Genomic DNA, 11,075 nt, shown 5'->3' on the forward strand with positions numbered 1-11,075 from the left:
ATTTAGACCGGCATGCTGACCTCTCTGTTGTGCCTAGGTAGGGTTGTGACGTGTTGATCTTCCGAGGCCGGGCATGACCCAGGAAAGTGTTTCCAGCCAGAGGGATCGAGCATGTTGGGTTATGTGGTGCACCCCTGTAGGGAAGTTTATCTATTTGAATAGTCATGTCCCTCAGTAAAAGTACGACCCGGAGTTGTACCTCAACCTTATGACAACTAGAACAAGATACTTAATAAAACACACCCAGACAAGTTCCAGAGACAACCCGGTGATCGCTTTCCCACAGGGCGACGAGGGGAGGATCGTCGAGTAGGATTATGCTATGCGATGATACTTGGCTAACTTACCATCTACTCTCTTCTACATGCTGTAAGATGGAGGCTGCCAGAAGCATAGTCTTCGATAGGACTAGCTATCCCCCTCTTATTATAGCATTCTGCAGTTCAATCCACCGATATTGCCCCTTTACACAGATACCCATGCATATGTAGTGTAGATCCTTGCTTGCGAGTACTTGGATGAGTACTCACGGTTGCTTTGCTCCCTCTTTTCCCCCCTTTTCCTCTTCTTCTTGGATGCCGCAACCGGATGCTGGAGCCCAGGAGCCAGACGCCACCGTTGACGACGACCCCTACTACACCGGGGGTGCCTACTACTATGTTTAGGCTGCCGACAACCAGGAGGAGTTTAGGAGGATCCCAGGCAGGAGGCCTGTGCCTCTTTCAATCTGTATCCCAGTTTGTGCTAGGCATCTTATGGTACCTTGTTTAACTTCATGTCTGTACTCAGATATTGTTGCTTCCGCTGACTCGTTTATGTTCGAGCACTTGTATTCGAGCCCTCAAGGCCCATGGCTTGTAATATGATGCTTGTATGACTTATTTTACTTTTAGAGTTGTGTTGTGATATCTTCCCATGAGTCCCTGATCTTGGTCGTACATGTTTGCGTGTACGATTATTGTACGATTGAATCGGGGGCGTCATGATATATCGAGCGAGGTCATCCTTCCTTGTATTCCACAACCATATAGTAGAAACTTGGTGATGTAGAGATTGCTTAAGATGTGGGTGACTTGCAATCTCATGGATTTGAGCTCATCCAAGTACCTACAAGGGTTAGATAACATGCAAGGGTACAAGTATATATCCAAGACATATGATCATCATCTTAAGAGAAATATCAAGGATTAGTCATAGAAGGCTCATGCCTTTCATGCATATAGATGGAGTTCCTACTCCAAGTTTGAAGCATCAATGATGTTCAATTCACCTCTCAATTGACAAAACACTTTCTCATCAAGCGGTTTGGTGAAAATATCTGCCAATTGCTTATCGGTACGAACATGCTTAAGATTGATATCACTTTTAGCAACATGATCTTGAATGAAATGATGACGAACTTCAATATGCTTAGTCCGAGAATGTTGCACGGGGTTATGAGGAATCTTAATAGCACTTTCATTGTCACAAAGCAACGGAACATGTTTCACATGTAATCCCATAATCTTTAATAGCTTGGGTCATCCAAAGTAATTGAGCACAACATGATCCAGCGGCAATGTATTCCGCTTCGGTGGTGGATAAGGATACCGAGTTTTGTTTCTTGGAGGACCAAGATAGAAGATATTTACCAAGAAATTGACAAGTACCCGAAGTGGATTTTCTATCAACCTTGTCTCCGGCACAATCTGAGTCGGGGTAGCCAACAAGATCAAAAGAAGACCTCTTAGGATACCAAATGCCAAAGTTTGGTGTATGAATTAAGTATCTCACCATCCTTTTCACAGCCTTAAGATGACATTCTTTGGGGGCCGCTTGATATCTTGCACACATGCACACACTTAGCATAATATCGGGACGGGAGGCACATAGGTATAACAATGAACCAATCATAGAGCGGTAAACCTTTTGGTCAACCTGTTTGCCATCCTTAGTCAAGTCAAGATGTCCACTAGTAGGCATGGGTGTTTTCATACCTTTGCTTTCTTGCATATTGAACTTCTTGAATAAGTCCTTGGTATACTTTGTTTGGGAAAAGGTACCTTCCTTAGTTTGCTTGATTTGCAAACCAAGAAAGAATTTGAGTCCACACATCGTAGACATCTCAAACTTCTCCGACATTAGCCTTCCAACTTTTCACTAAATGAGGGTTATTGAACCAAATATAATATCATCCACATAAATTTGGCACACAAATAATTCACCATCAACCCTTTTAGTAAAAAGAGGAGAATCACTTTTTCCCATCTCAAAGCCTTTTTCAATAAGAAACTTAGTCAAGCACTTATACCATGCTCTAGGAGCTTGTTTAAGACCATAAAGAGCATTGTGAAGTTTGTAAATATGATCAGATTTCTTAGTATTAACAAAGGCAGGAGGTTGTTTAACATAAACTTCCTCCTCAATTTTACCATTTAGAAAAGCACTTTTTATGTCAATTTGATATAAAGTAATGTCATGATGATTGGCATGAGCAAGTAAGATGCGTATAGACTCAAGTCTAGCGACGGGGGCATATGTCCAACCACAGTCCATACCTTCGACTTGCGTGTAGCCTTAAGCAACGAGACAGCCTTGTTCCACACAACTTGTCCATCTTCATCTTGCTTATTCCCAAACACCCATTTGGTTCTAATGACATTGTGCTTCTCATCGGGCTTTTCAACCAACGTCCACACTTGGTTCCTCTCGAAATTGTGTAGCTCTTCATGCATAGCGTTCACCCAATCCGGATCACCAAGAGCCTCTTCAACCTTCATAGGTTCAATACTAGAAATGAATGAGTAATGTTCACAAAAGTTAGCCAAACGAGTTTTAGAGTGAGTAATTCTCCCAGTTTGAATATCATCAAAAATTTGTTCGACGGGATGATCTCTTGAGACTCTTGCTCGAACTCGTGAGAGATTTTGTTTGGGTCGGGGTGGAACATCCTCTTCATTCTCTTGTACTTCCTCTTGTCTTTCTTCATTGTCGTTGGCATTGTTGTTCTCTTGTGGAGGTTGAGAAGGAGGTCGATGAGGTTCATCTTGTTATACATCCTCGATTCCATCATCTTGATGTGTTCCACTTGTGGATGCCTCCAAGTCAACTTTTGGTTCACCTTGGCGTGAAGTTGAGGCTTCCACTTGAACGGACGAGGTACTCTCCTTCACCTCCGTTGGGCGAATCTTGCCAATAGACAAGTCTTGAATTGCTTCTGAGGGATCTTTATCTCCTATATCAATCGGCAATTGCTCTACTTGTGAGCCGTTAGATTCATCAAACTTCACATGTACCGTCTCTTCAACCTCTCGGGTGAAATTGTTGTAGACACGGTGAGTGTGAGAGTTTGAGTCGTAACCGAGTAGAAAACCTTCATGAGATTTAGGGGCAAATTTCAAATGATGATGCTTATCAAGAATGTAACATTTTGAGACGAATACTTGAAAGTAACCAACTTGGGGTTTGTTACCGGTGAGAAGCTCGTATGTTGTCTTCCCAAGAAGCTTGTGAAGTATAGTCGATTTGTTGCATGACAAGCTGTCTCAACCGCTTCCGCCCAAAAATGTCTTGGCGTCTTGTATTCATCAAGCATCATTCTTGCCATCTCAATGAGCGTCCGGTTCTTCCTCTCAACCACTTTGTTTTGTTTAGGCATGTACGTAGTCGAGAACTCATGTGAAATCCCTTCCTCGTCAAGAAAGGTATCCACATTGGCATTCTTGAACTCCGTTCCGTTGTCGCTTCAAACCTTCTTGATCTTCACTTCAAATTCATTTTGGGCTTTCCTAGCGAAGTTTTTGAAGATCTTTTGGGCCTACGATTTATCATCAAGAAAGAACACCCACGTAAATCTAGAAAACTCGTCAACAATGACCAAACCGAATGAGTTACCACCGAGACTCTTGTAGGTGTTGGGACCAAAGAGATCCATATGAATCAGCTCGAGTGGTCTTCTCGTGGTCATGATGTTCTTTACGGGATGACTTCCTCCAACTTGTTTTCCTACTTGACAAGCACTGCAAAGTCTATCCTTGTCAAATACAACATCTTTAATTCCAAGGATATGATCACCTTTAATAAGCTTGTCAAGATTTCGCATGCCCACGTGACCTAACCTTCTTTGACACAACCAGCCTTTAGAAGATTTAGCAATTAAGCAAGTTCTAGGTTAAGCCTTTTTTAGTGAAATCAACAATGTATAGATCACCTCTATGTACATCGGTAAAGACCATTATGATTATCTCTTCGAAACACTTGGCAATCTACTTCAGTAAATAGGACATTGAAACCGAAATCGACTAGTCTAGATACGGAAAGCAAATTGTAGCCAAGAGATTCAATGAGCATAACATTTTGAATGGAGCTGTCATGTGAGATGGCCACCTTACCAAGGCCAACCACCTTACCCTTTGAGTTATCACCAAAAGTGACATACTTTCGGGGACCATTGTTTTCAGCAAGCTCTCGAAACATATCCTTGTCACTGATCATGTGATTGGTACATCCACTATCAAGGACCCATTGCTTTCCTCCAGCCATGTAACCGCGAAGGTTAGCCATAATACCAAAGTGTCTCCTAGACTCATCGAGATCAAAGTCACTATCATCATCCTCATCATAATATCCATGTTCAACATTGTCTTGAGATTGATCATCACCTAGAGTAGGTGATTCATTAGATTATGTTCATGACAATGTGCATCTTTGTGAATTCTAATGACTTGAGAAATGATGCTACTAATGAATCCAACATCTCCTTTGGCACGCATAAGATCACGAAGCTCAAATAGGCAATCATCAAAATTAGGATCACTAGGTTTCATCTTATGAAAAGCTATAGACTTTTGAATAATCTCATCTAGACTTTTCAAAGAGTAGTTTGGAAAGCGTTCCTCAAGATACCTCCAAATAATATAAGCATAATCAAAGGTAGCAAAGCATGCAAGAAAATTTTTAGGCAATCCTCTTATGATAAGATTGATAGTTCTAAGATTGCAGGTCATGTCAAGATATTCATCAGGGGTAGGATGCAAGGGATTAATGGGAGGCGCATAAGGGCTAGTAATGTACTTGGTCAAATCATATTCATTGAAATCTCAAGCATATCATTTTTTCAAGCAATAAAGAACTCTCCGTCAAGCATAGGCACTCTATGTCTAATACTCCCAATCGTAGACTCATCCATCTTCCTCCAATTGTGATTAAACCAAAGCAATGGAGACCAATGCTCTGATACCAATTGAAAGGATCGAGAAGAGGTGTCTAGCGAGGGGGTGATTAGACACTCAACAAGCGAAGGTGGCAGTTTTTAAGTTCTTCAAGTTGAGATTGTAGATTAGCACAATTTTAAGCATTCCCAACACACTTCAAGCAAGCATGGCAAGAGTAGAAGCAGCGGAAAAAGTAAAGCATGCTAGTTGCAAGAAAGTAAAGTTATGGGATTGGAATGTGCAAACGCAATTGAAGACACGGAGATTTTTTGCGTGGTTCCAATAGGTGGTGCTATCACACATCCATGTTGATGGAGACTTCAACCCATGAAGGGTAACGGTTGCGCGAGTCCATGGAGGGCTACATCCACGAAGGGTCTATGAAGAAGCAACATTATCTATCCCACCATGGTCATCGCCCATGAAGGACTTGCCTCACTTGGGTAGATCTTCATGAAGTAGGCGATCTCCTTGCACTTACAAACTCCTTGGTTCAACTCCACAATCTTGATGGAGACTCCCAAGTGACACCTAACCAATCTAGGAGACATCACTCTCCAAAAGGTAATAGATGGTGTGTTGATGATGAATTCCTTGCTCTTGTGCTTCAAATGATAGTCTCCCCAACACTCAACTCTCTCTCATAGATTTGGTTATGGTGGAAAGATGATTTGAGTGGAAAGCAACTTGGGGAAGGCCAGAGATCAAGATTCTTGTGGTTGGATTGGAATGTCTTTGTCTCAACACATGAGTAGGTAGTTCTCTCTCAAAAAATGAGTATTGGAAGTATAGGCACGTTCTGATGGCTCTCTCTCAAATGGAGAAGGGGGTGGAGGGGTATATATATAGCCTCCACACGAAATCTAGCTGTTACACACATTTTACCAAACTCGGTCAGACCGAATAGGTAAACTAGATGAGACCGATTCAGTTCAAAATGTGAATGTTAGGAATCTCGGTGGGACCAACGAGATCAACTCAGTGGGACTGATGTGCTAGGGCTAGGGCAAAACCTCATCTCGGTGAGACGGATTGCATGAACTCGGTGAGACCGATTTCAGTAATTAATCAAACAGGGAGTTGGTCAAGCAAACTCGGTGGGACCGATCGCTCATTTCGGTGAGACCGAAATGTTACGAAAAGGAAACAGAGAGTTTTCAATGCAAACTCGATGGGACCGATCGCTCATTTCGATGAGACCAAAATGTTATGAAGGGAAACAGAGAGTTTGCAAAGCCATCTCGGTGAGACCGAGATTCGTATCAGTGTGACCGAATTGATTAGGGTTTCTGGCAGTGGCTATGTCAAGTGAACTCGGTGGCGCCGGATGGATCAAATCGGTGGGGCCGAGTTTGACTTTGGGTTTACGACATATTTGGATTTGAGAAAAGTGTTTGAGGGCTTTGGAGCAATATCACTAAGCATTTTGAGCAAGCAAGTCATTAAGCAACACCTCATCCCCTTTTAATAGTATTGGCTTTTCTATGGACTCAATGTGATCTTGGATCACTAAAATGAAAATGAATAGTCTTGAGCCTTTGCCAATATTTGTCCTTAGCATCATGAAGGGGTTCCACATCCTCTTGTCCTGCCACTCCATTGTTGAACTCGTCTGAAATGTACTAGATAAAAACATTAGTCCAACAAGAGATATGTTGACATTAATTACTAAAATCACCCAAGGAGCACTTGTGCTTTCAGTTAGGGAACAAATTATTTTCAATATTAGACCCAAAGGGTTCCCTTCGGGAGCAATATATGTTTAGACCATACTTTCTCGCCATAGGAGTTAGAAAGATTTAGTACCAGACACTGAACAAACTGGATTCACTGGCGATTGCGGGCTAAACAGGATGCAACCTACTTTTAGATAATGGAAACTGGTAAATTCCACAAGAAGAGAATAACAAGCCCCCTTCAGTGAAGATGTGCAAAATAAAAACTTGTGACCGTAGCAACCAACCTAGCACTAAGTAATTAGATTTCAGAAACATATTATGAATAAGCACCACAAAAAATTGCAATTTGATAAGCATCTTAGTCACTTGGGGTTTCTACAACCATCTCTAATTTCCGCATTAAAGTATGAATCAAGTAAAGGGAATAACAATTAAAGGAATAGGGAGGTGCTTAACACTTGAGCAGAGGAAGCACAAATTAAGGTAGAGAGAAAAAGGAGCGAAGAGGTTACCTGTAGGTTGTGGCAGCTAGAGCATGGACATGAACCTCAGAAATCACAAAAATCAAATAAACAACGCAGAAAGTTGCTCTAAACCCAAACCTTTTCTTCATAAACATGGAAAAACTCTAGTAAACAGAGCAAGCCTACATCATATACAAAACAAACTAAGATACTATAAGAAAGAACACCATACTCTTGGTTCATCATCTAGCCGCAAAGAGTAATTTTTTGTTGGTCTACTAATTAGGCCGACTCTAGAATTAGTTGGTAATCATGTTGGCTATATTGCACGTAAAGTGCAAATGAACCATTGCGAGTAAACAACTGCTTTTTTACGGAGGCAGATGAAAAAATAAAGTTCATTTTCCAGTCTCCAAGAGTAAATATCAAGAAACAAATTCAAGTAAGATAGGCTTACCTCAGAAAATTCATATTGATGTTCAGATGCATTACCAAACGAGAAGTGTAGTCAAACATCTATAGAAAATATGCATGACACATATCCACATGTCTTCTTCCTAGAAAAATGTGAACCAAGGGATGTCATTTACAACCCAAATATTGAACATTTCTGATTTTAAATGAAACAAAATACATACATATTTCTATGATATCACCAATAAAAAAATTACGTACATCAAGATAAATGTAGGCAGAATAAAAAAATAAAAAGGAGTGGCATTGGGTCTAGCTTCAGGCTGGTATTCGGAAGATATCCGTATCTGAACCGCACATATGCGTATTTGTAAGCCTAAAGTCGTAAAAATAGTAACATATAGCCTTATGGTCGACTAACTATAATACTCGACTAAACCAGAGAGAGATCTCTTGGCACAAAGCGTTCATAAAAGGAGTTCAAGGTCTCTACTTTATCATCGGCCTAAAGCGTGCAAAAGAATACATACCTTCAAGCGTACCGGTACTTTCTCAATCGTTGTAAAAACACCAGAAGATTCAACAATATATTCAGTTCATACCAGGATTTCCTTTCGTACTTGACCACACATGATCTGCACAAAACAATTTGTACATGAAGCAATAATGCACTTATTTCTTCAGAAACACAAAAATTAGCAGCCACAAATCATACATATATACTTGCTTTATCGAAAAAGTTATACAAACCATGAAAATGGATATAATGGAGTGGGAGAGGCAGTACAGTAGAAACAACATTTTTACTCACCTTTGTGTAGATAAATAGAATTAAATAAAGCCATCTTTTAGCTACATTTTCTCCTCGATATCTCGTATGTTTAACCTTGTTCATAAGTTCAAAACCAGCATCATCACCTAGAAGAAAAAAAGAAGTAAAAGGGGTCGTTATATGTACAGAAGTTTTGGCAATATCAGTTAAAGGCCTAAATATGCATCTCAAAATCCTTGATATTTTTGGACATCTGCATTTTACACTGACTAAATATTACAGTAAAGTAAAAGGTCACATATGGCATAACCTGACATAATAAAGAGTGTAAGTATCACTAATTAATAGTAGGAAACGGTTGCATCATACATCCAGAGAGAGTACATGTTCTTAGCACCAATGAATACATTTATAAGATAACAAAAAACCAGAAGAGCATCACATTACCTTAATTAACTATTTATCATCTAAAATAGAAAAATAGCCAAAATAATTGAGCAATTAAACCATATAAACTGAACACATATGTCCGTATGTGCATCGAGTGGACAACTATAGAGAAAATAAACCAAATGTATTGAGCAATTGAACCAGAAACTGAACACATATATTTGTACAGGCATGAAGGAAACCAACCACAAGAATGATTGAGCATCAGTATTATCTCGGCCTGTGCAAAATCAATTAAATCCATGAGCAAGACGTATAAAACCAGAATAACAGGATGAAATGCCATCTCAATTAAGAACTTGAGCTAGGGGGAGGTTAATAATTCCCTCTGGTGTTTTTGTTCCCATTCATGAGTAGTTAGCATCAAGTTATACTCCGGAGCGCACTTTCAGTGCACGGCGGCATTGGCGCACTTTATCCACGCCGTTTGCTGCATGCGTCATGATTGGGCCAATGAACGACAGCCTGGAATATGGATCAATACGTGGAACTTATACTTCGCGGATGCGGGTGCTGTCGGGAGAGGTTACGGTCCAGTTTGAAGTGTGATACGGCCCCGAATCCTCTCGCACATGTTCCAGATATCTTTGATAGGTGGTGATATTAGAACAGGTCACTTTCAATGACGTAGGTTTTATGGCACAAGATGTCCTGGCCGAGCAAGTTGCAAAAATGGGTAGGACCAGCATTAACATAGTCGACATTAGCCAGGCAGGCCGTCATACTGTACCTCGACAGAGAACGCTACCAGGTCGTCTCTCATCGTTTCAGATCTATCCATTGGAAACCTTGCAATATGGAGTTCGTCGACATGGACGGGAATCTAAGGTTCGTTTATTTCAAACATTCTGCAAGTTGTGTACCATCAACTTGTACTAATCGTATTTGTTTCCACTGCTCTTAGATCAGCAGATAGTTTGATTCCTGTTTGTTCCTTGACGGCGGCAAGGGATCATGTTGTTCGTCCGGCTCAATCAAACTGTTCGTCGGGATCTTCTAGGGTTTGCGAGATCATGGGAACAGAGGGAGGGACCAGCATCAAAATGGAGATGCTTCACAACCTGCAGCTAATGGGCAAGTGCATGAAGGTAGATCGGTCGACCACGGAGAAGATGAGTCGGTTGTGGGTTTGCAGAGTGTAGAAGCTGGATCCTGCGAGGCGCTTGTTCCTGATGCTGGTAGAGAGGCAACTTCTAAGTGGAAACGAAGGTTAGCTTGTTGGAATTCCTCGCGGAGTACTGGGAAACGACACCGATGGCTCCTCTTCCCTCTCTCCCTCCCCACCCTTCCTCCCCTTCTCCTCCTCGGCTCGGCAGATCTGCGCCCCGCCCTTCCCCGGTGACTGGCGTCCGGTCGCCCTCACCTTCAGGTGTAGCTCCCCCTTCCCTATCCTCCCCTGTTTCTTCGCAGGTGGATCCCTTCCCTTCCCTCTCTTTGCTGCCGGTTCTTGGATCTCGTTTTTGGGCGCTGTTGTCGGATGAGGAGGACTCGCGGTCTCTGCCTTCCTCCCCCGGTGGTGCGGTGGCCTGCGCTGGGGAGGTGGCGGTCGCCTGCGCCGCCCCTCGCCCTCGTAAGTTTACCCCCGGGGGTCGGGGCCGGCCGTTGGGGGTGTCTCCGTCGGCCGACGGCTGGTTCCGGGTCTCGCGGCGTCGGCGTAGATCTGGTAAGTTTGCGTCCACGTCTCCTGCGCTTGGTGTCTTGGGTCGTGCTCCTGATGGGGAGCTTGGAGGCTCTCCATCTCCCTCTCCGTCTCCGGCTGCGGGGGCTCCGTCGCCGGCGGTGGCGGCGGCGGGGCCGCTGGTCGCTCCGTGTTCCCTAGATCCAGATCTCTGTGTAGTGGCCGCCGGTTCGCGGGCTAGCTCCCCGTGTGGGCCTGCTGGGCCTGTCGGGGCGGTGTTGGCTAGTGGGCCTTCCCCCCCCCCCCTCCCTCTCTTCGGTTATCGAATTCCCCCCGCTGGTTTCCCTAGGCCCAGGTGGGGCCCCCGCCCGGTTACTGGCTCCCCGTCCCTCTCCGGCCCACTTGGCGAGCCGGGCCCAGGGGGGCACGGCTCGCTCGGGCTATTTATGGATCCCTCGCGGCTCGGTACCCCCCCTGCTAGGGTTT

This window comes from Triticum aestivum, chromosome 6B (assembly GCF_018294505.1).
Source record: "Triticum aestivum cultivar Chinese Spring chromosome 6B, IWGSC CS RefSeq v2.1, whole genome shotgun sequence".
Taxonomy (NCBI): domain Eukaryota; kingdom Viridiplantae; phylum Streptophyta; class Magnoliopsida; order Poales; family Poaceae; genus Triticum; species Triticum aestivum.